Genomic DNA, 20,419 nt, shown 5'->3' on the forward strand with positions numbered 1-20,419 from the left:
CATGTGGAGATGTTTTCCCCTGGGAATGGTGATTCCTTTCCCTGAATCCCCTGTACCCCCATGTCTATACTATGGTCACCTGGACTAGACTGTGGGAGGAGAAGGACTGTGGGGCCTGAGAGGAATGCTCTGTGATCGCAGAGAAAGCCACCACTCTGGTGCCTGCGAAGTCACAGGCTTAGAAGGCAATCAGCTGAGCCTGCCCCACTCTCAGCAGACAGGGCCTTCAAACCATCTTTGGAGACAGCTTCTCGTACTCTCAGGAGCTTCAGACATCGAAAGGAATGGCAGGCTCTTCAGATTTTATCATGGAAAGACACCGGGCACTAAAATAAGGAGCTCCGGTGGCGTAGGGGGTTACAAGTTAGGTTTCTAAATGCAAGGTCAGACATTCCAACTCAACAGCCCCTCTGTTGGAGAAAGATGAGACTTTCCGCCCCAGGAGAGAACCCAGAGGAGCGGTTCTACTCTGTTCTGTGGGATTGCTCTGAGTCGGAATCCACGTGATAGCAATTAGTTAGAGTCTTCTGAGTTGGGCTACTAAGTGATATCGTGATTCCGTAGTGTGTCCTGGAGGATCACATTGAGGGAAATATCTGCTCAGTAGCAGGCCCCCTCCCAAAGTGCCAGTGAAAACGGATGGTACTTTCATTTTTTTAACTAGAATTAATACATCTATCGATTGCACTCTACACCTGTTTCATGGAAGTGAGACAGGAGTTTTATTAGGAGAAATTCGGCTCTCGCTTCTTGCCAAAATGCATTTCTGCAGTTCTTTAGCTCATGATCAATGGGATATACCTTCTCCACTCAGTCAGTATGTGTCGTATCTGGGAGACGTGTCCCGAGCTGTCTTTGTCAAGATTCTCTAGAGCAGCAGTTCTCAACCTGTGGTTGCAACCCCTTTGGGGGTCAAACGACCCTTTCCCAGGGGTCGCCCAATTCATCACAGTAGAAAAATGACAGTGATGAAGTAGCAACAAAAGTAATGTTATGGTTGGGAGGTCACCAAAACGTGCAGAGCTGTATGAAAGGGTAATAGCCTGAGGAAGGTTGGGAACCGCTGCTCTAGAGGAATGTTCTTAGCTGCCATCCAGTCGGTTCTGAGCCACCGTGGCCCCGGGTACCAAAGAACAAAACCGTGCCCTCCTCCCAACTTGACCCCTTGGTTGCAACAGGTGCTTTGTTCATTTCTGCATTGTGAGTCGTTGTCTTTGTCACTGACCTTCCGCTTGGCCAGCAGAAAGTCCTTCTCCATGTCCTTCTTACAGCACACCCAAAGTACATGAGCTGAAGTCTTGTCATCCTCACTCCTAAGAAGCATTCTGCTGCACCTTCTCCGAGAGATGCGCTCACTTCTCTGGTGGTTCAGGGCCTATTCAAGATCTGCAACCACGCCATAATTCAAATGCATCAGTTCTTCTTTGGTCCTTCTTTGGCCTGCTTTCCCATATACATGAGATGATTGAAATCCCATGACTTTGTCAGGAGCACGCGAATCCTCAAAATAATATGCGTGCTCTTTTACACGTTAAAAGTGGTCTTCTGCAGCAGATTTGCCCAATGTACGTGATATGTTGTTTAATTTCTTGACTTCTGCTTCCATGAGCATTGATTGTGGATCCAAATAAAATGAGATTCTTGATTTCAACATTTCTCCATTTATCAGGGTGTTGCTCCTTGGTCCAGTTGTGAGGATTCTGTTTTCTCTAGGTTGACATGTCAACTGTGCTGAAGGCAGTGGTCTGTGGTAAGTGTGTGAAACCCTGCTTTCCGCAAGTGCGTGCGTCATTTTCACATGGCAGGTTCTTACCGTCGCTGTCTTCCTCTAATGCTTGGGCTGTGTTCTTCATAAGGCCCAGTGTCCCAATTATTTGCTCAGTGCACAGCTTGAATAGGTGTGGTGCAGGAATACAACCCGTACACATACCTTTCTTTATGTTAAGTCAATAAGGAGCTCCTTGTTCTGTTCCGCTGATTACCTTTTGTTTTATGTACAGGTTGTGCGAGAGCACAGTTAAGTATTTTGGGAATTCCCATTCTTTCAAATCTATAATTGTGGCGATCCACAAAGTATAATGTCTTTGCATAGATAAAACAAAACCAAAAAAATCCCACAAGAAACATACTTTTCACATTCTCTGCTTTTAGTCAAGATATATTTGACATTAGCAAGACTCCTTATTCCCTGTTCAATTAATGATCTGGCTTGAATTTTTGGCAGTTCCTTGTAAATGTATTACTGCAATAATTTTTGAATTATCTTTATTATGATTTCACTTGTATGTGATATTGTTTGATAATTTCTTCATTTTCAACAGAATTCTCATCTGAAATGTGAACCAATTGGTTCACATTTGGAAAAGGAAAAATATGGATTGATGAACACTGGTTCACATTGGGAATGGGAACAAATATGGATCCCTTCCAACTTCTTGGTATAGTCTAAGGATTGATCTATTTGTTAAAGTTGGTATTTCATCAATTCTCAGAGCCTTGTTTGCACCAATGTTTTCAGTGAAATTTGGAATTATTCCTCAGACTATCGATTTTTATTTATATGCTAGCTTTTGAAATAGTGAACACAATGGTCAACATTGACTTTTTTTTTAAGTGTGGTGACTCCGTGTGTTCCTTTCATCTTTTGATGCTTACTATGTCCTTCCGTATTTTTCTTACTGAATCCTTCGATATTTCAACTTGGGGCTTGATTTTTTCTTTCCTTTCTGTTCTCTCAATTTTAGAAATGCCAAGCCTATTCTCCCCTTTTGGTTTTTAAACTCAAGGTCTTTGCACATTTCATTTAAATATTTTACTTTGTCTCTTCAAGCTCCCTAGTGAAATAATCTATTCAGTTTTTTAGCTTCATTATTTATTCCTTACATTTTAGAGCAGATTTTAGAGGTTGTTTGTGTGTGTGTGTGTGTGTGTGTGTGAATGACTTTATCCTTTCTTTCCTGTGTTTTTTATGACCTTTTGCTTTCTTCGTGTATGATGTCCTTCATGCATCCCACAACTGGTCTTTGGTTATTAATATTAAATGTGTCACATTTAAAAAATGAAATGGTCTCTAAATTCAGGTGGAATATGCTCAGAGTTGTACTTTGGCTCTTGTGGAATTGTCTCAAAATTTCCCCCACCTTGAACATGTATATAAGCAATTGATGATCTCTTCTGCACTTGGCTTGGCCTTGTCCAGACTTATGATATTGGGCTTGTCCACTACTTATGTCCATAGATTTGATTCTTATTTTTAAAGTTTCAATTTTTTAAATGTCTTATAGCAACATACCTCACAGAATGAGTGTCACAACTCATCTCCATTTTATATTATTTAAAAAATTTTAATACATTTTTTTCTGAATTAAGTGGAAGGTTTATATTTCAGATCATCGAGTCTGTATTCCACAGTCCAAACTACTCATCAATCCCAAATTCTTCTATCTTCCCTCCCCCATCCCCCTGCCCCCGATAGCTCTTCTCCCTCATAAGGAGCTCCATCCTATTTTTCCCCAACTCAATAACTATCGACCTTCCAGTTCATTGCTTAATCTTTCCATCCTTCTCCTTCCCTTGGGAACCTACAAAGTCTGTTCCCTTTGGTATACAAGTCTCTGTCTTGGTGTTTATCCTTTTAAAAAAATATTTGTTTTATCGTTTCTCGGCCTTTTGGCTAAGATCAAGTGTAGTATCTGTTCTTATCAGTTTAATATCTGATACGTCCTCTACCCGAGGACAATATATTAAATGGATTTTTGGAGCAGGGAGTTGGAATAGGAGCTTGCTCCGTCCACTCCACGCATCGACCTGGTATTGTAGTACCTCCAGGAATGGTGCACCAAAAAAAAGAAAAAAATATTTGTTTTATTAGGGACTCATACAACTCTTATCACAATCCATACATACATCAATTATGTGAAGCACATTTGTACATTCATTTCCCTCATCATTCTCAAAATATTTGCTCTCCACTTAAACCCCTGCCACCAGGTCCTCATTTTTCCCCTCCTCCCCGCCTCTCATGAACCCTTCATAATTTATAAATTATTATTTTGTCATATCTTGACCTATCCGACGTCTCCCTTCATCCACTTTTCCGTTGTCTGTCCCTCAGGGAGAAGGTCACATGTAGATCCTTGTAATCAGTTCCCCCTTTCCAACCCACCCTACCTCTACCTTCCCAGTATCGCCACTCACACCACTGGTCCTGAAGGAATCCTCTGCCCTGGATTTCCCGTTTCCAGTTCCTATCTGTACCAGTGTCCATCCTCTGATCTAGCCAAACTTTCAAGGTAGAATTGGGCATGATAGTGGGGGGAGGGGGAGGAAGCATTTAGGAACTAGAGGAAAGTTGTATGTTTCATTATTGCTACGCTGCACCCTGCCTGGCTTGTCTCCTCCCCGACACCCTTCTGTAAGGAGATTTCCAGTAACCTACAAATGGGATTTGTGTGTCCACTCCACACTCCTCCCCTTATTCACTACAGTAAGTGTGTTTCACCAGTGAGGTCCATGTGTGTTGTTGTTCGTCTTGCAAAATTCTATCATGAGATCCCTAACATAATTTTTCTCACCAAAGCAATATTCTTCAACTACTGATTCTTTTTTGTTTCCAATTTTCACAGTTCAATCACCATTAATTCATCTTGATTAAGTGCTTGATCTGTTTCAGATGTAGAAGTTGAAGAAGATCTTTAGTGTCTTCATCTTCAGCAAGTGTACATAAGTTGGAATCACACTTGCATTGATGGTCTCACTAGTAGGTGTATGGCTATGATTCTGTCACTGAAATGTTACACTTCAGAGTCGATATGGAAATGCCCTTTTTTGCTAATGAATGTGCCTCCATTCCTCTTCAATTTATCATTCCTGGCACATGATTCCATGACATGATGGTCATATGATTGTCTCATCAGCGTGGCCAATACAAGACCATTTCAGCTCACTAATGGCAGAATAGCAGTCTTCAAGGGTTCTATTTTGTTTTTGAGAAGTTCCAATTTCCCCAGATATAGACCTTGTAAATTTCACATTCTGATCATTAACAGATGTTTTCCGTCCCTTTCTTCTTATTTTAAGTCATGCCATATCAGCAAAGGAAGGTCCCCAAAGCGTTACTCTGTCCACGTCACTCAGGGCAATTCTTAGCTGAGGCAGCTCTTCCTCGGTCATATATTGAGTCCCTTAAACCCTGGGCACTATGTCAGACAATGTTCTACTGCAATGCATAATGTTCTCACTGGCCAAATTTTTTTAGATGTATATTACCAGGACTAACTTCTTTGTTTGTCTTAGTCTAAGAGCTCTGCTGAAATCTGTCTACTATAGGTAGCCCCACTGGTTTAAAAAATATTGGTGGCATAACTTTCACCATCACAGCACCATGCAAGCCCCTACAGTACAGAAAACTCTCATATCACAAATGAGGAGATTTTAAAAACTTGGTGAAGAGAGAGGAAATGAGCAGGTAATGGAATTTTCCCATGAGCATTTTGAAGCTCCTCACCACACCAATAGATACACATATTTGAAGCTTATTGATTTCATCTATCCATTTCAGAATAGTATATAGACTAGCATTAGACTAAGTAACTGACTACCATACCCCAGTCAAATTGACAAATAAGGTTAGCCTTCACACTCTCGTTCATATTTCCCTACAGTGAGCATGGATGCGGTAGTCTATTTCCATGACCTACAATGCTTAAACATATTTGCTCATGATGGTGACGATGCTAATGGGGTGGTATTCTACTACTTGTAATTGTTAAAGCATGGGGAATTGATATGTAAGTTGTCATGTGTGTATATTGCTATTATTGTTGGGTGCTGTTGTGTTGATTACAACTCATCGGAACCCTGTGCCCACGAAGATGGATCCTGTCTGGGCCTGCAGCATCCTCACAGTCTGTACTTAGCAAAATTGAAATCAACAAAAGGCATAAAGTTGGCCATGAAGTGAAATCCACTTGTACTGCAAGCTACATTTATGATGAAGAAGTAAAATATCCTTGAGGCCGAAGCAGGCAAAGTTTAGGACTTATAGGCATGTGGAACATTGGAAGGTCATGTGTTCTCTGTCTTCTTACTGCTCATCTTTCCTCTGTTTTGTTGATCCTCGACATCTTAACGATAAGGTGTGTGTTTAGACTGATGGGCAGAGAGAGGACCCAGTGGTCCTGAACTGAGCATAGGCTTCAGCTCTTGCTTTCGGAGAGCTCTGTCTAGGGGCCTTAGGTCCCTGGATCTCCAGGAAAAAATCACCTCTATTCCATCAATAACTTATATTGATTCTCAACAGAATTCAGAGAGAAAACATTTTTTCTCATTAGCCCTCAGTTAACCTGAAAATTCAATTAAACGGTATCCTCCAAACACCACAGTTCATTGAAGTTTAACTATGCACATTCCTGCAAAGGCCACACTAAATGAAACTGACATTTTGAGAGCTGTGTTTTGCATTGAGATGGAAATTGAAATAGGAATACATTTTGCCTGCTTGTTTTGATCGCATTTTACTGATAGGAAGTTTAAGGAGGAGGGTTCACGGGAGCAAATAACTAGTGTGTGGTTTCTTATCACTGAGCATTTTCCCCAAGCTGTACTCTGTTGCTTTATTTACAAATGATGCTTCACAAAATTGTGCGTTGACTATGGAATTCCATCGCTGCTCCCTTGCATTTCTAGGAGATCTTTGGCAACTGAGATTCGTGTTGATACCTGCACTAAAGGAGTTTTCTTTAACCTTTTCCCAGAATTCGTGAGCACACCAAGCAGCTGTGATCATGGATCCATTCTGCTTGGGGAAGCAATCTTGCCACTGTAATTGGCAGATGGTCTTTCTCCCAGAGGATTGCAATGGAATGGGGAAAATGCTTGTAGGAGAATGGATCCAGCCTATTGGAAGCCATTTCCTGCCTAGTATTTATTGTCCAGAAGAACTTTCATGGCACCGTGCTTTAACTCTCAATTGCTACCTGAAAGACCATAGGTTTGAACCTATCAGCTATGTTAGGGGGGAAAGACATCCACAAAAGTCTTTAGCTTTGGAAACCCTATGGGGCAGGCATACTTTGCCCCATGGAATCACTGAGTTGGAATCCACTTGACAGCAATGGGTTATGGGTTTTGGTTTTTATTTGGCATTCTGGCTCATTTGTCTCCCACCCAAATAAGCTGAACAGGTCTTCTCTGTAATTTGCACATTGGTTGTATTACTTACTCAATTCCAAGGTTTTTATTCCTGAGAGTGAAACTTTAAGTCTTGGATGAGTGTCTGGGGATGTTATTCCTTGTCTACAGCTTGATTCAATCTTATAAAATTATAGCTGGAAAAGAGCAAAGTGAATAAAAGGAGACAAGAGGCACTAACCGAGTGACAAAGACAATCTTGTCACAGCAGGGTTATTCAAAGTGATGCGAGACTGGACACAGAGCATGGGCCTGTTCTAAGATGGGTGCAGTGGTTTTCTCTTTTATTTCTAATTCTATGCATTTAATTGATACAATTACCTGTTATATATCTTGCAATCCACCTAGAATATGTCCTAAGAATCCTAAAAATAACAGATTTCAAGTGTCTGGAAGACCATGTATTTCTTGGTTATTTTAATGAATTAAATTTTGTTTAAAAACATTCTTGAAGGAAAAGAAAGGACACTTCCATTTCCTTCTTAAAAAGTTTTTAAAAAAATCATCCCTACCATCAAATCATGATTGGATAGCTAATGATCTTAGAGACAGGTGTGAGCATGTCTGAGTATCCCAGCTCAGAATTTTATATTGGAGTTGCTTGGTCTTCTCTATGGTTATTAATGATCACAAAGGGAAACATTGTGGCTGCAACAGGGGGCTCAGGAATAGCAATCCGTGTGAGGATGACACAGGACCGGGCGGTGTAAGATATAAAACAAAGGCTCTACATCAAAAGACTCAAAGATATTGAAGCTACCTTTTTCACTGGCTTTTAAAGAATGCCCTTCGAGTTCTGGCATAGTCAGGAAAGTTCGTACTTATAAACCTTGGACAAGCAGCCTTATTGTGGAAAACTGGGAACGGGGGATTGTGTATGCAGACAAATTCTCCACACTCATGTTCGAAGTGGGAGGGAAGCAGACGGTGGTGGAGGAACGTCTTCACATTAATGAGTTGGAAATGAATCCCCGTCACATTCTCTTAACCAAAAGTTATTCCCCACAATGGCCCCATAATAAAGCCAATGTTAAGATGATTCTTACAAGCTCATGGTTGTTTACCATACACTTGAAAGTTGTCTGCCTGAAGGTTGTGTGCCCTTGAGAGCAATCAGACCTTATTGTCTGCCCCACCCTATGTATGGTCTATTCCCTTCTGGTAAGAATCATATAAGGGGTAGCCCCACAAAACTGGAATTACATTGTACAGGGCAGATATTTTGTAGCATGCATCCTCCCTGCCCTCCCCACCTCTCCCCTTCCAGGGCATCACCTGGGAAGTTTCTCTCTGGTCAGAGTGAATTTTTTTGGAAAAGCAGTTTCACTTGAACCTTGTTTTTGTCATGGCCCATTTACGAGAACAGTGTGGGGCTGCGACATTGTGTCTCCTGCACAGGAAAAATGCCACAGAAACGGTTGTGACGATGAACACAGCTTCCAAGGACAGCACTAAGGGAAAGACAAGTGTATGAGTCCTTTCTTGTTTGAAAGAAGGTGAAATGTCAATTGATGACAAGCCTTCTTCTGGACGTCCCCCAACTTCCCAAACAGGTGAAATGTCATAGTGCATTTGGAGCTCACATGCCAAAGATTATGTAAGGCTGTTGGAGAATAAATTCACTCTCTCTCTTGGACCTGTCCTAATGGAAGAGGTGCGCCCTTGCATGCCTTATCTGTTGTCTCTTTATTTTTCCCTTTTAATTACACAACATCTCTTTAGGACTCCATTGGTGATGAAGCTGGTCAGCCACACCTTAGCAAGAGATTATGAAGGATTCTATGTCACAATGGACAGGCTGATAACTTGACATGGAGATTTCCTTTCAGTTCCAATATTGAGCAGGACTATGAGAATAAGTTTATCTACAACTTCTAGATTTTCCTGGAATGCCTTCAATGCCAAAGAACTCAGTGCTTTAGCTTGGCTTATTATTTGGGATTTCTCTAATGGTGATAATTTATCTCATCTAAAGCTGCACCCAACCCCTAGTAGTTATGGTTTCTCACTAAGTCTCTCTTCTGTCCTGTGGAGCAAACGCAAACTTGACAAGCGCCCCTTCAGGTGCTTCTCATTATTGCCAAGTCTTCTCTAAGCCATTCTTTCTTGGGCTAAACCTCGCTAGGGTGGTCACTACCACGAAGTCGATGTCAGCTCAGAGTGACCTATAGGACAGGGGAAAATTACCCATATGAGCTTCTGAGCCTGCAACTATGGGATTAGAAAACCCAGTCTTTTACCTGAGGATCGACCGGTGGTTTCAAACTGCTGACCTTGGAGAGTGCAGTCCAACACGTAACCACTATACTACCAGGGCTCCTACGACAGAGATCACAATTCATCAGACTCTAGCTTAGAAAGCAGCACGAAGAACTGATAGTGTTCAGGTGGATAGAAATGTGAAATCTAGAGGAAGGCGTGCCAGATTTTGACTCTTGAGTCACACATAAGCTCTTTCAGTATGTACATGTGGCGTTGAATGAAAACTGAAAAGGAATATGATTCAGATATTAAAATGAAAGGATATTATTCAGATAATGGTGACTTCATTTGTTTGTAAAACTATATTTATGGTTCTCAAATAATGTTTAAATTGTTGTGGAGACAAAATGGGTCTTAAATATCAAAAGCTTGCCGACCCCTAGTATAATTGTATGCCAGATGTGGTCCAGCCTGTGCGGAGTAAACAGGGGTATGGAGGCCCTTTGTCAAACCTTATCGTGCTTTTGTTTATAAGGGCTTCAGTGTATAAACATTGAAGTGGCCCAAGCTCATAGACAGTGTCCCTTTTTCTCCCTGTAAACTATAAAATTACATACATCAAATGTATCTATAAGATAAACCTTGTTTTCTAAACAGACCACAAATTGGGTTTCTCCTCTTAATGTAGAATTTCTGAGGGTGGGATCCAAATTCTCCACGTCATCTCTAATTTCTCCTTTTCTTCTACCACTGTCTTTGAAGTGGCTGTCCTTCCTTCTCCAGGGGGTACCTGACCTTCATCCTCTCCCCAGTCCCTTTACTAATCCACTCCACCCTTCAGCTGATCCTGGAGTGTCCAAAATCTAGTGTTTATGTAATCTCCATAAAGTCACACTCGTTATTCTTACAAGGTGAGAGTTTCTATAAAAATAACCAGCACGCCCCCCCGACACACACACACACACACACACACACACACACACACACACACACACCAAAATCCTGGCTCTTTGGCAATGCTAATTGGCATTTCCCAGAACTTTGACTTAAGAGGGAAAAGGAACAGGAGGCAAGAAGATGGGGAAGGGAGTTATCTGTCTTTTTAAAGGGCCACAAGGGGAAAACATTCTCAAACTGAGTAATCATGTACAAATAGCTAAGCACCAGTTCCCCCCTGCTAGGGCAGCACTCAGAGGAGTGGAACAGGGGTTCTGATTGAGAATTTTGATTTCCCACAGATTCTTTGAGTCTTAAATGAAATTTGGAAAGGTTCCCTGACATCAAAGGCTGCTCCTTTTGGTTAATCGATTGAGTATGTTGTGTTTGCAGCCCCCCTCCCCGCCCAACCCCCAGCCGCCTTGCCAACCCCACTCCCTCTCCCACACCTGGGAACATATGTCAGATTCTCTCTTTGCCAATAATTTGGAGGCTTCTGACAATAAAACATCTTATTTTCTAAGTCAAAGAAAGGGTGGTCCTGGAGAATGTTAATAGAGCAAAGAATGACAACGATGACTCTTCCCTGAAAGAAACACACACACACACACACACACACACACACACACACACACACACACACACACACCAATCCAGAGTTCAATATCATCTGCATCGCTTGAAAATAGCACATTGAAAGGAACAGGCCCAACCCCACTCTCCTGCTCACATTTACATCTGGAACAGCGGCCAGGGCCTCTCAGAGTTGATTTTGTTCAGTTCTGCAGGGACGACTTGAAACCCAGGCAGAAAATGAAAGAGAGCAAATTTACCTCCGGCATTCAAAGAAATGCTTTTGGTCAAAGTGAGTATTTCTGACCATGACTCATTTTCAAAAGAAGCATTGAATTCGCTTTGTCATCTTTGCCTGGATCGGGCTCAATCGGCCCTTTTATGATTTTTAAAATATCCTCTATAGTCAGGATGGCATTTATTAGGCTTCCATTATTCAATATTGCATTTCAATGTATAAAAGTCACTGTTCCTATGAATATTGAGTTTTCTAAGGAAGTAAACCTACAGAAAAGAAATTTGCAAGTATCTAAAATAAATGAGTTTAAGGAAGATCAAACCGCCCTTTTGACTATTCCAGAGATCAGAAGATCTCTCTTTGATAGAAATCAGGAGCAGTTTGAATAGCCTCTTCCCTCCACCGCAAAGCCTGTTTTTTTCCCACAATCATTGAGAGCTTGGGACTGCACCATAATGGCATAAAAGGCCCCAGGGAGGAGGAAGACAGTTTCATTTCCCCAAAAGCACCCAGGACTTTTGCTTCTAAAATGGCAGGCTTTTAATTTGATGTAGCCCAGAAGCAGGAACAAATGAGAACCCATCCACTGTTGCTCCAGGAGGGCGGTGGTGGCCTGTGAGGGCAGGAGAGGGCTCCCAGGGACCAGATTTTTACCCTGCTGAAAGAATACCTTTGTTTCTACCTCTCAGGGATGCTATCTTTGGAGTCAAGCACATTTGGGTCTGAGTCTCTGCTATCCTACTTTCTGGATAACCTACGGAAGTTATTTAATGTCAAAGTCTCAATTTTTCCAGGTGCAAAATGGGGGTAATAATGTGAACCACAATGAATGAAGAGTCTTTGAACCTCAGGGCCTTTGCACGTGTTCTTCCCCGCTGAGTTGCCCTTCAACTCTCAGACACAAATGGAATGGTTTTCCGTTCCTGGAGCTCCTCAGCTAAGTGATGCCTGTCCCCCTCTAGGCAGTGTGCTGCTGTTTTTCTTCACAGTCCTTGAGCACATTTTATGTGAGTGTCCGTGTCATGCTTGGGTCCTTTTAGAAGGGAATAGCAATTCCAGTTTATTTCTCAGAGCCTAAAACAACAGCAAATGTTGTTGAATGGATAAATAACCCAATGCCCAAACCTCCTGCTATTGAGTCAATTCCAATTCCTAGCAATCCTGTAGGACAGCGTAGAACTGCTTGTTAGGGTTTCTGAGACTGTAAATCTTTATGAGAGCAGAAAGTCTCTCTCCCACCCACCACCCCCTGTGGAGTGTCTGGTGGGTTTGAATTGTTAACCTTGCAGCTAGCAACCCAATGCTTTGCCCATACTACTGCCAGGGCTTCTGAACCAAGTTCTTATGAAATATCTGAAAAGACTAAGTGATTAAGAAAGGACAATTCATGATAGTGGGGCGAAGGAAGTACTAGAGAGCTAGAGGAAAGTTCTATGTTTCATTGGTGCTCTATTGCACCCCACTATCATGACCTCAATTCTACCTTACAAATTAGATTAGATCAGAGCATGCATATGGCTACAGATAAGAGCCCGAAACAAAGGGAATCCAGGATAGATAAACCCCTCAGAGCCAACAAAGAGAGTAGAGATACCAGGAGGATTAGGGGAGGGTGGGGGGAGAAAGGGGGAATCCATCACAAAGATCAACATATAACCCCTCCCAGGGGAACAAACAATGGAAAAGTGGTGATGGGCAACAGAGGACGATGTAAAATATGAAAATAATAAACCTATAACTTATCAAGGCTTCATGAGGGAGGGCAGCAGGGGACGGAGGGAGGGGGAAGGAATGGGGAGCTGATATCAGGGGCTCCAGTGGGAAGAGAATGCTTTGAAAATGATGATGGTGGCATGTTTGTAAATGTGCTCCACACACTGGATGAATGTATGGATTGTGATAAGAGATGTAAGAGCCCCCAATAAAAGTATTTCAAAAAAAGAAATGACAATGCCTGTGAACACCTGGTTTACAGGAGACTATGGACAACAGTGGAAGCCCAGAATCCATTTGCAGGGTCTACACAGGGATGAAGCCTCCAGTGAGTCCCCTCTGACCACAGTCAAGGGAAGTGAGCAGCTTTGTCGTTAGACGAGAGCCCATGGTGGAGCTGATTATGGTAGAGACAGAATAAAATGTAATATCTTAGCATTTGATCTCCCTTCTGACCCATTGAAAAGTTGTTTAGTTAAAAAAATAACTAAAAGGGAACCAAATGGGTTGAGCCTCTGGTGACTCCCTGTAAGCATAGACCAGCGATGCAGCGTGCATCGGAAAGTGGATTATGGCACAAGTGGTTATGCTACAATTTAATACCTTATCATGTGACTTCCCTTTTGATTCACTTTACATTTGTTCTAGTTTTTAATACTTTCTACTTTCATTTCGAATGACGTTTTTCTGTGTTTTACTTTGTTATTGATGCTAGCTTTTTGTGGTTTGTGTGCTTCACTGAACATGAAATCCAGTGGAGGTAAATCTATAAAGTATCTGGATTAATGAATTCTTGGGATATGGAAGGGTGGTTGGGGGGAAATGGGGAGCTAAACACAATGAGGACAGAGCGAAACCAAGATCATTGCCATCGAGTGCATCCAACTCACAGCGGCCCTGGAGGACAGTGTAGAACCACCCCTGTGGGGTTGTGAGGACGTAACTTTCTATGGGAGTAGAGCCCCAGAAAGCCACAGCGGTGGTTCTGCCTTGTCCTATGGGGCCACTATGAGTGTCCTTCTCCTGTATCACGAGTATAAGGAAGAAGACAATATTCTAAAATTGATTATGCTGATGATTGCACAACTCTTCTTGATATGAAGGAACTACTAAGTTGTATGACTTGGGGATTATGTGCCAATAGAACTGTTTAAAAAAGAAAGAAAGAAAAGAAAATTCAAGGGTCAAAAAAATATGGCAATTTCTATTTTTCCACTGTAATATGAACTTCTGGAAATCTGGAGGAACCTCACTTCTCCATAAATGCATAAGTGCACAGAGTGTACCCTGGCAGGGTAGCTGATCCAGAAGCATGTAAACGCATTCTACCCCTGCTGTTCATCTTGCTTCTCGATGAAAGTGACCTATCAACTTCCTGGAGGATGCTGGAACCTTTGTTCATCCCCTGTGCTACTCTTATGCGTCAATTTGGTGATGCTATATTCCTAGTGGTTTGGCCAAAAATTAGCCGAACTGCTGTTGCACCATGAAGTCTAATAAAACTACTCCTCGCGATCAGTGATTTTAGGAGCGGTCGTGGTGACGCAGTGGTTATGTGTTGGCCGTGATCGTATGGTCAGCAGTTTGAAACCCCCAGCATCTCCTTGGGAGAAACACTGGACTTTCTACGAATAGTCACAGTCTCTGAAACACAGGGAAGTCACTATGAGTCAGTATTGACTCAATGGCAGTGAGTTATCTGTGATTTTGTTATATCACATTTTCTTTTCCTACAAATAGTAATAAGCTACTATCTGACAACTTTGCACATCGACAACATTCATCTCTAAGTAAACTTTCTTGAGTAAACAGCCTCTCTGCTAAATACCCCTTACCATTAGAGTGGGCATTTTCTAGTTTCCCCTTCTATGAATGGGTTGTTCCTATGCCCTGCCCACTCTTATCTATAAATGGATAGCTGCCTTCAGGCTAGTGTCCATGTAATTTAGAAAATGCTTGATAGTGGCTGAAAGAGGAATTTATGACTACTCTGGAATGTATGACACTTCTTTTTTATCATAAATGAGTTCTCTAAATAATTTCAACTTTCAAGAGCATCAGATAATAAGGTGTGTTAGGCCCAGTTGACTAGAGAAACAAATCCAATGACACTTATATGAGTAAGAAAGAGATTTATCTCAAGAAGTAATTCTGTATCAAGAAAACATCCTAGCCCAGTCCAACTTAAGTCTCTAAGTCTGATACTAGTCCACCAGTCCCTCTTCAGTCGTACACAGCCACACGCAATGATGCAGAATGCAGGAAGATCACAAGTTAGTGCATGCAAAGTCATGTTGATCTGAAGTCATTGGAAAACCTGGCACGGCTCCAGGAGCTCTTAGGGTGGCCAGCAAACAGGAAGATCAAGGCAGAGAGAAGAGGAGGCTTCTTGGGCCTTCCTTATGAGAAGGCCACACTCCCAAGGGGGCACCATCAGGCTGTGGCTTGACTGACAGGTCGAATATCACCCCTACACGTTTATCTGATCTTCAAATTGACATGAAATGATGTAGCTACTACACGAGCTATCTTTCAAACATGATATTTACTAAACAGGAAAGTGATGATTGTCTAGATGAGAAGAGCCAGGCGCAAGGCTCAAAGTTGCTTATTGTGGATGGCTGGTGGAACCAACCCCCTCTGGGATTGAAATCAGCAGTCGTTGGCTCTATCCTGCCATCTTCTTTTTAACATTCAGTGCAGCCGACACCTTAAGCTTTAATAAACATCTTTTCCTTTAATAGTGTTGACTTCGAGCTAATAAAGCAACTAGCAAATCAAGTGAAGGTAAATTTCTCATTAACAATTTATTTAACTTGGTTGAAGAGAGCAATTCTATCTTCTGCTAATTGAGTTTGTAACAAAAAAGATGGATCCATTTTACTACCACCCTCAGGACCTTAATCAAACTTCGGGGACGGTACAGCAACTCTCCTTAGCGGCGGAAGAGGTAAAATCCAGGATAGGAAGGAGGGAGCCAGGCACTGTTCCATTCCAGAAACTTCAACCGATTCCAAAGCAGAGGCCCAGACTGGCATTTCATAGTGTCCTGATTTTATTTGCCAGAGAAGAGCTCTTTAGACTCGAAGCTGAACCCACGTGTTAAGACTTTGAAAAGCTGCCTTTTGTTTGTGGGTGACATGTTCAATCAACCTCCTTGTTCCCCCTTTTAGTAAGATTCCGCTGTGGGATCTAGACCAACCCACTGGATGGAATGATGAGGACTTGCCCTTTTCAGCCCTTCTTCTGGCTCCACGAGGGGACTGTCATGGAGGATTTTCAAAATGAGAGGCCAAGGGGAGCTTCCTCAGGTGATGGCCCCGTGGACAGAGGGACATATGGTGCATCTGTGATCAGCCAGTGATTGAATTTGAAGGGATTTAATAATTCTTGAAATTCTCAGTGTTTTCTTCAAGTTTCCACTGGAAACCTGATTAAATGCGTATTATTTCTTCTTAAGTGATTTTGCAGGTCGTTTATTTTGGATTTATGAGCATCAACACATTTTGAAAGGTATTAGTGAGCTCTCCTGCTGGATACTTGTTCTCTAAATCATTTTCTCAGCTCTCTCTATAGCATCAGATAATAAGCCAGCTTTCAAACATCCTCGCTTCTTTTGTCTTCGTTCCAACAACCAGCATCTTTTAAAAAGTATTGTGTGCCAGGTTCTGTGCTAGGTCGTAGAGATATCCCCGTAAGGTCTGGTCCCTGCTCTCAAGGCGTTTCAGAGATAAAATAAAAAATGTTATTGTAAACTAAAATTGTTTGGTTAAAAAATCTATATTCCTGGGACATTATGGGGTGGCTATGGGCCACCTATCAGCAACAATATGGAGAATTTGAATGAATCTTCCTTTTCCATTCAACACTTTATCCACTGCCCCGAGGCAATTACAGAGTGGTGGGGAGTAAGATGTAGGCACCTCTGAGCTTCTGACATATGCTGGCTGGTAGTAACATTTCGAGTAGAAAGAGAAGGTGGTTGGGGGAGAGGCAGCCCTTGTCCCTTCATCACTTTCTCCAGATTCACCAGGTATTCATGTCACAGCCTGTGACCTTGTTGAATTGTTCTAAATGTGTAGCTCCTAAAGGGAAACTGGCCCCAGTGCTGGCGGAAATCAGTTCACTGCCCATTTGGGGAGGCATATTTCAACCTCCTCCATCCACATCTTAAACTTTCTTTCTGCATGCATCCCATTTTCAGGACTGGATGATAAGATGCTATGGACAAGCTGATTGAGTAAACCCCCAAAAGCAAAAGACACACACCCCACCCCAAACTCATTACCATCCAGTCAACTATGATTTATCATGACCACATAGAAACCGGGTACACCTTTCTCAGGGTTTCCAAGGCCATGATTAGGGATAAGAATGTACAGATGTGCTTTATACAATTGATGTATGTATATGCATGGATTGTGATAAGAGTTGTATGAGCCCCTAATAAAATGTTTAAAAAAAAACAAAACTGTCTGCTACATCTTTCTCCGTGAAACCGCTGAAGGTCCAAGTCACTGACCTTTCAGTTTGTGCTAACCAGTGTGTAACCCTAATTCTTGATTGTAGAAACCTCAACTATCGTTGGTTTGATCCCAACCACAGCACCCATCAGGACAAAGATGAACTGCTCCTTAGGGTTTCTGAGGCTGTAAATCATTTAGAGGGCAGATCGCCTGATAGTCTCATCTTTTCCTCATGGAGGGATTAGTGGGTTTGAACCACCGACTCTGCAGTTCGAGGCCCAAAGCCTAGTCCTCTTTGCCACCAGGCTCCTTTGATTTTGTAGCATGGAGATTAGCCCAGGGTCAGGAAGGTGGGTCAAGGTGAGGGGCTGAGAAAGGGAAGCTGTGAGAAATGTTGGGGAGGTTGTTCTCTGATTGTATTCCGAACTATGTTTTTAAGTGGCATGGGGAGAGGCTAATTCCCCAGTTCTTGTTGGGGCTGTATACCTGGAGCCCACTGGAAGCAGCAGTTAGAGGTCTTCCCTTAGGAGGCCTTGCTCATTTCCCCCAGGCTTTGGATGCAGAAGAAAGGGGGTGGGGTGGGGGGAGATCCCAGTATGTCACTGTCTTCTCAACAACAACAAACAAACACTGATTAGCCAAAAATGGGAGAGACCAGCAGTCTTTACAAAATACTTTCCTGTCTTTCTCATTGGCCTCTCCCAGTGGCTATGTCTCTCCCAGTGGATAGCTATAGCGATGCCCTTTACATACAGATGTTGAGGCAGAGGCCAGTAAGATTACGTGAGTTTAAAGGCACATAACTATGTAAAGTCAAACTTAAAGCCAGACTTACAGCTTCAGCCAACATCACCTAAATTTCAGCTGTAATTCTCTTGGCTTTACCACTAACCTCCTCCCACCTAAAAGCACAAACCAACAAACACCCCTGGCCATTGAGTAAATTCTGACTCAGCGTGACCCTGTGTAAGAGTCCTGAGCCTGACCGGACCAAGCAGCCTTATTTTCCGTCTCTGGGGCTGCTGGTGTGTTGAGTTGCTGGGCTGATAGCAGGCTGGTTGGTGAAGCTGACAGAGCCACCAGGGCTCCTTTGCAGGATAGCTTATTTGGTATTAACATTATCGGTAAAAAGAAATAAGTGGTAAACCAAATTCACAGCTATCGAGTCCATCGTGATTCATAGTAACCGTACAGAACAAAGTAGAACTGCCCTTGTGGGTTTTGGAGGCTGTAACACGTTGTTCCAGGATCACTATCCTGCAAAAAATTAGAATCTCCAAAATCCTCAGGGGGAAGTTTTAGTTTGTGCTGTATGGTCACTATGGATCAGAATGAACCTGATAGTAGTGAGTTTGGTTTGCCATTTATTTCTCTTTACCGATCATGTTAATACCAAGTAAGCTATACTGCAAAGAAGCCCAGTTGGCACTGTCAGATTAATCAGCCTGTTAGCTTTCTTCCCTGGAGTGGCTTCCAACCTGCTGACCTTGTAGTTAGCAGGCCAACCAGTAGCCACTGGACCACGAGGGCTCCATCACAAACACATGACCCATTAAAATGTAAGTTTACGTTGTAGATTTAGTTCCTGTGTCCTTGTAGGCTTTGATCATTTCACTCGATCATTTCCTTTTGGCCCTACTGAGAAGAAAAGCCTGATGATTGACTTCCAAAAAGTCATCCCTGGAGCAGTTTAAGAAGCAGGTTCTGCTCTGACACACATGGAGTCGCCATGGGTAACGGTCGGCTCCATGGCAGCTGGCTTGGTTTGGTCCCTGAGGGCAGAAATATGCCTTTGAGTGTTTACCACACTTGCTCTTCCAATACACGCATCCCCACTCTTTCTGTGGCCACCGTCCTTCGGCTAATGAAAATTGTGGAATACAAGGGCACATTTTCTTCAGCGAGTCTGCTCATTTGCTGAATTATCTTCCAGGATGAAATCAGAAGGTTTTACCATCTAATTTGCTGACTTTAGTTGGTATAGCTGAGGAAAATGAGTTTCATTAACTCTTTATGTTTTGAATGGAAACGTTTTACATTTCAAGTTTTTTTCAAATATATAGAACCCTTTATGATTAAGTCCCCCCCCATCACTTATTGAGGGCTCTTGCAGCTCTTATAACAATCCATACATCCATTGTATCAATCACAGATACTTCAAATTTCTTAAAGGAACAAAAAAAGAAAAAACGGGAAACATTCTATGAAATGGAGCTGTGGGAAGACACGATCAGTGTGTAATTGCTCAAGAAGGGTTAAAAATAAAAAACCAAAATGCCTGCATATTTTTTTGCCTTAAAAAGTAAAACAACAACAAAAGTTCCACCTCAAAATATCTCCAAATGTAGTTTCATCCATTTTCAGACTCTATACATTATGCATCAAGGTTTTGTACAGAAAGAATCTGAGAGGAACATTTTCACGAAGGCACTTCGGTGGATTAAATGTACACTTCTGCACATTAGACTCGAAAAGCACACTTCCTACATCAAGTACGTCATGTCTGAAGCGTGATTGTCTTTCAGGAGCTACCCTGTTCATAAAAAAGATGACAATTAGAGAGGGTTGGTGGTCTTCCCATTTCATTTAGCAATGATGATGGAGGCTTCAAGGATAGAAAGCGGCGTTGAGAGGATTCATCTTAGTGTTCCTCCGGCAGCTCCTGAGGTTCTTTCAGGCAAAGCCACCCTTTCCAAGGTAGGAGGGTCAGTGTGAAAGGACATTCCCAATAAAATGATCTCAGAAGGGGAGCTCTGTAATAAGAGCAAACTCCATTTGGATTCTGTTTGGAGCTGAGCTGCCACTGTGATAAAACATCTTGGGGAAAATTTCAGAACTGGTCAATTTTCCAAACGTTTTCACCCAGTGGATGCTGAGCCTTGTTGCGACCACATCTAGGGACGGAGGGCATTTTATTTTCTGTTTATATAATGGGTGGTTAGGGTTTTGAAAGGAGTTCCTGGTTAAATGCTCAACTACTGGCCAGAAGGTTAGCACTGTGAACCTACCCCAAGGTGCCTTGGAAGACAGAGAGGCCTGACAATCACTAATTGGAAGATAGCAGTTTTGAAAAGCCAAAGGGACCATTCTTCTACCCTGC

At 42.3% G+C, this 20,419-nt stretch overlaps 1 non-coding gene across 1 annotated transcript; it reads left to right on the forward strand.

The window, feature by feature from the left end:
• The first annotated feature begins 3,653 nt into the window (after positions 1-3,653).
• On the forward strand, positions 3,654-3,844 carry LOC142429941 (U2 spliceosomal RNA). Its single transcript, XR_012780450.1, has one exon. It is a non-coding gene; the product is annotated as a U2 spliceosomal RNA (small nuclear RNA).
• The last annotated feature ends 16,575 nt before the right edge of the window (positions 3,845-20,419 follow it).

This window comes from Tenrec ecaudatus, chromosome 16, assembly GCF_050624435.1.
Source record: "Tenrec ecaudatus isolate mTenEca1 chromosome 16, mTenEca1.hap1, whole genome shotgun sequence".
Taxonomy (NCBI): Eukaryota; Metazoa; Chordata; class Mammalia; order Afrosoricida; family Tenrecidae; genus Tenrec; species Tenrec ecaudatus.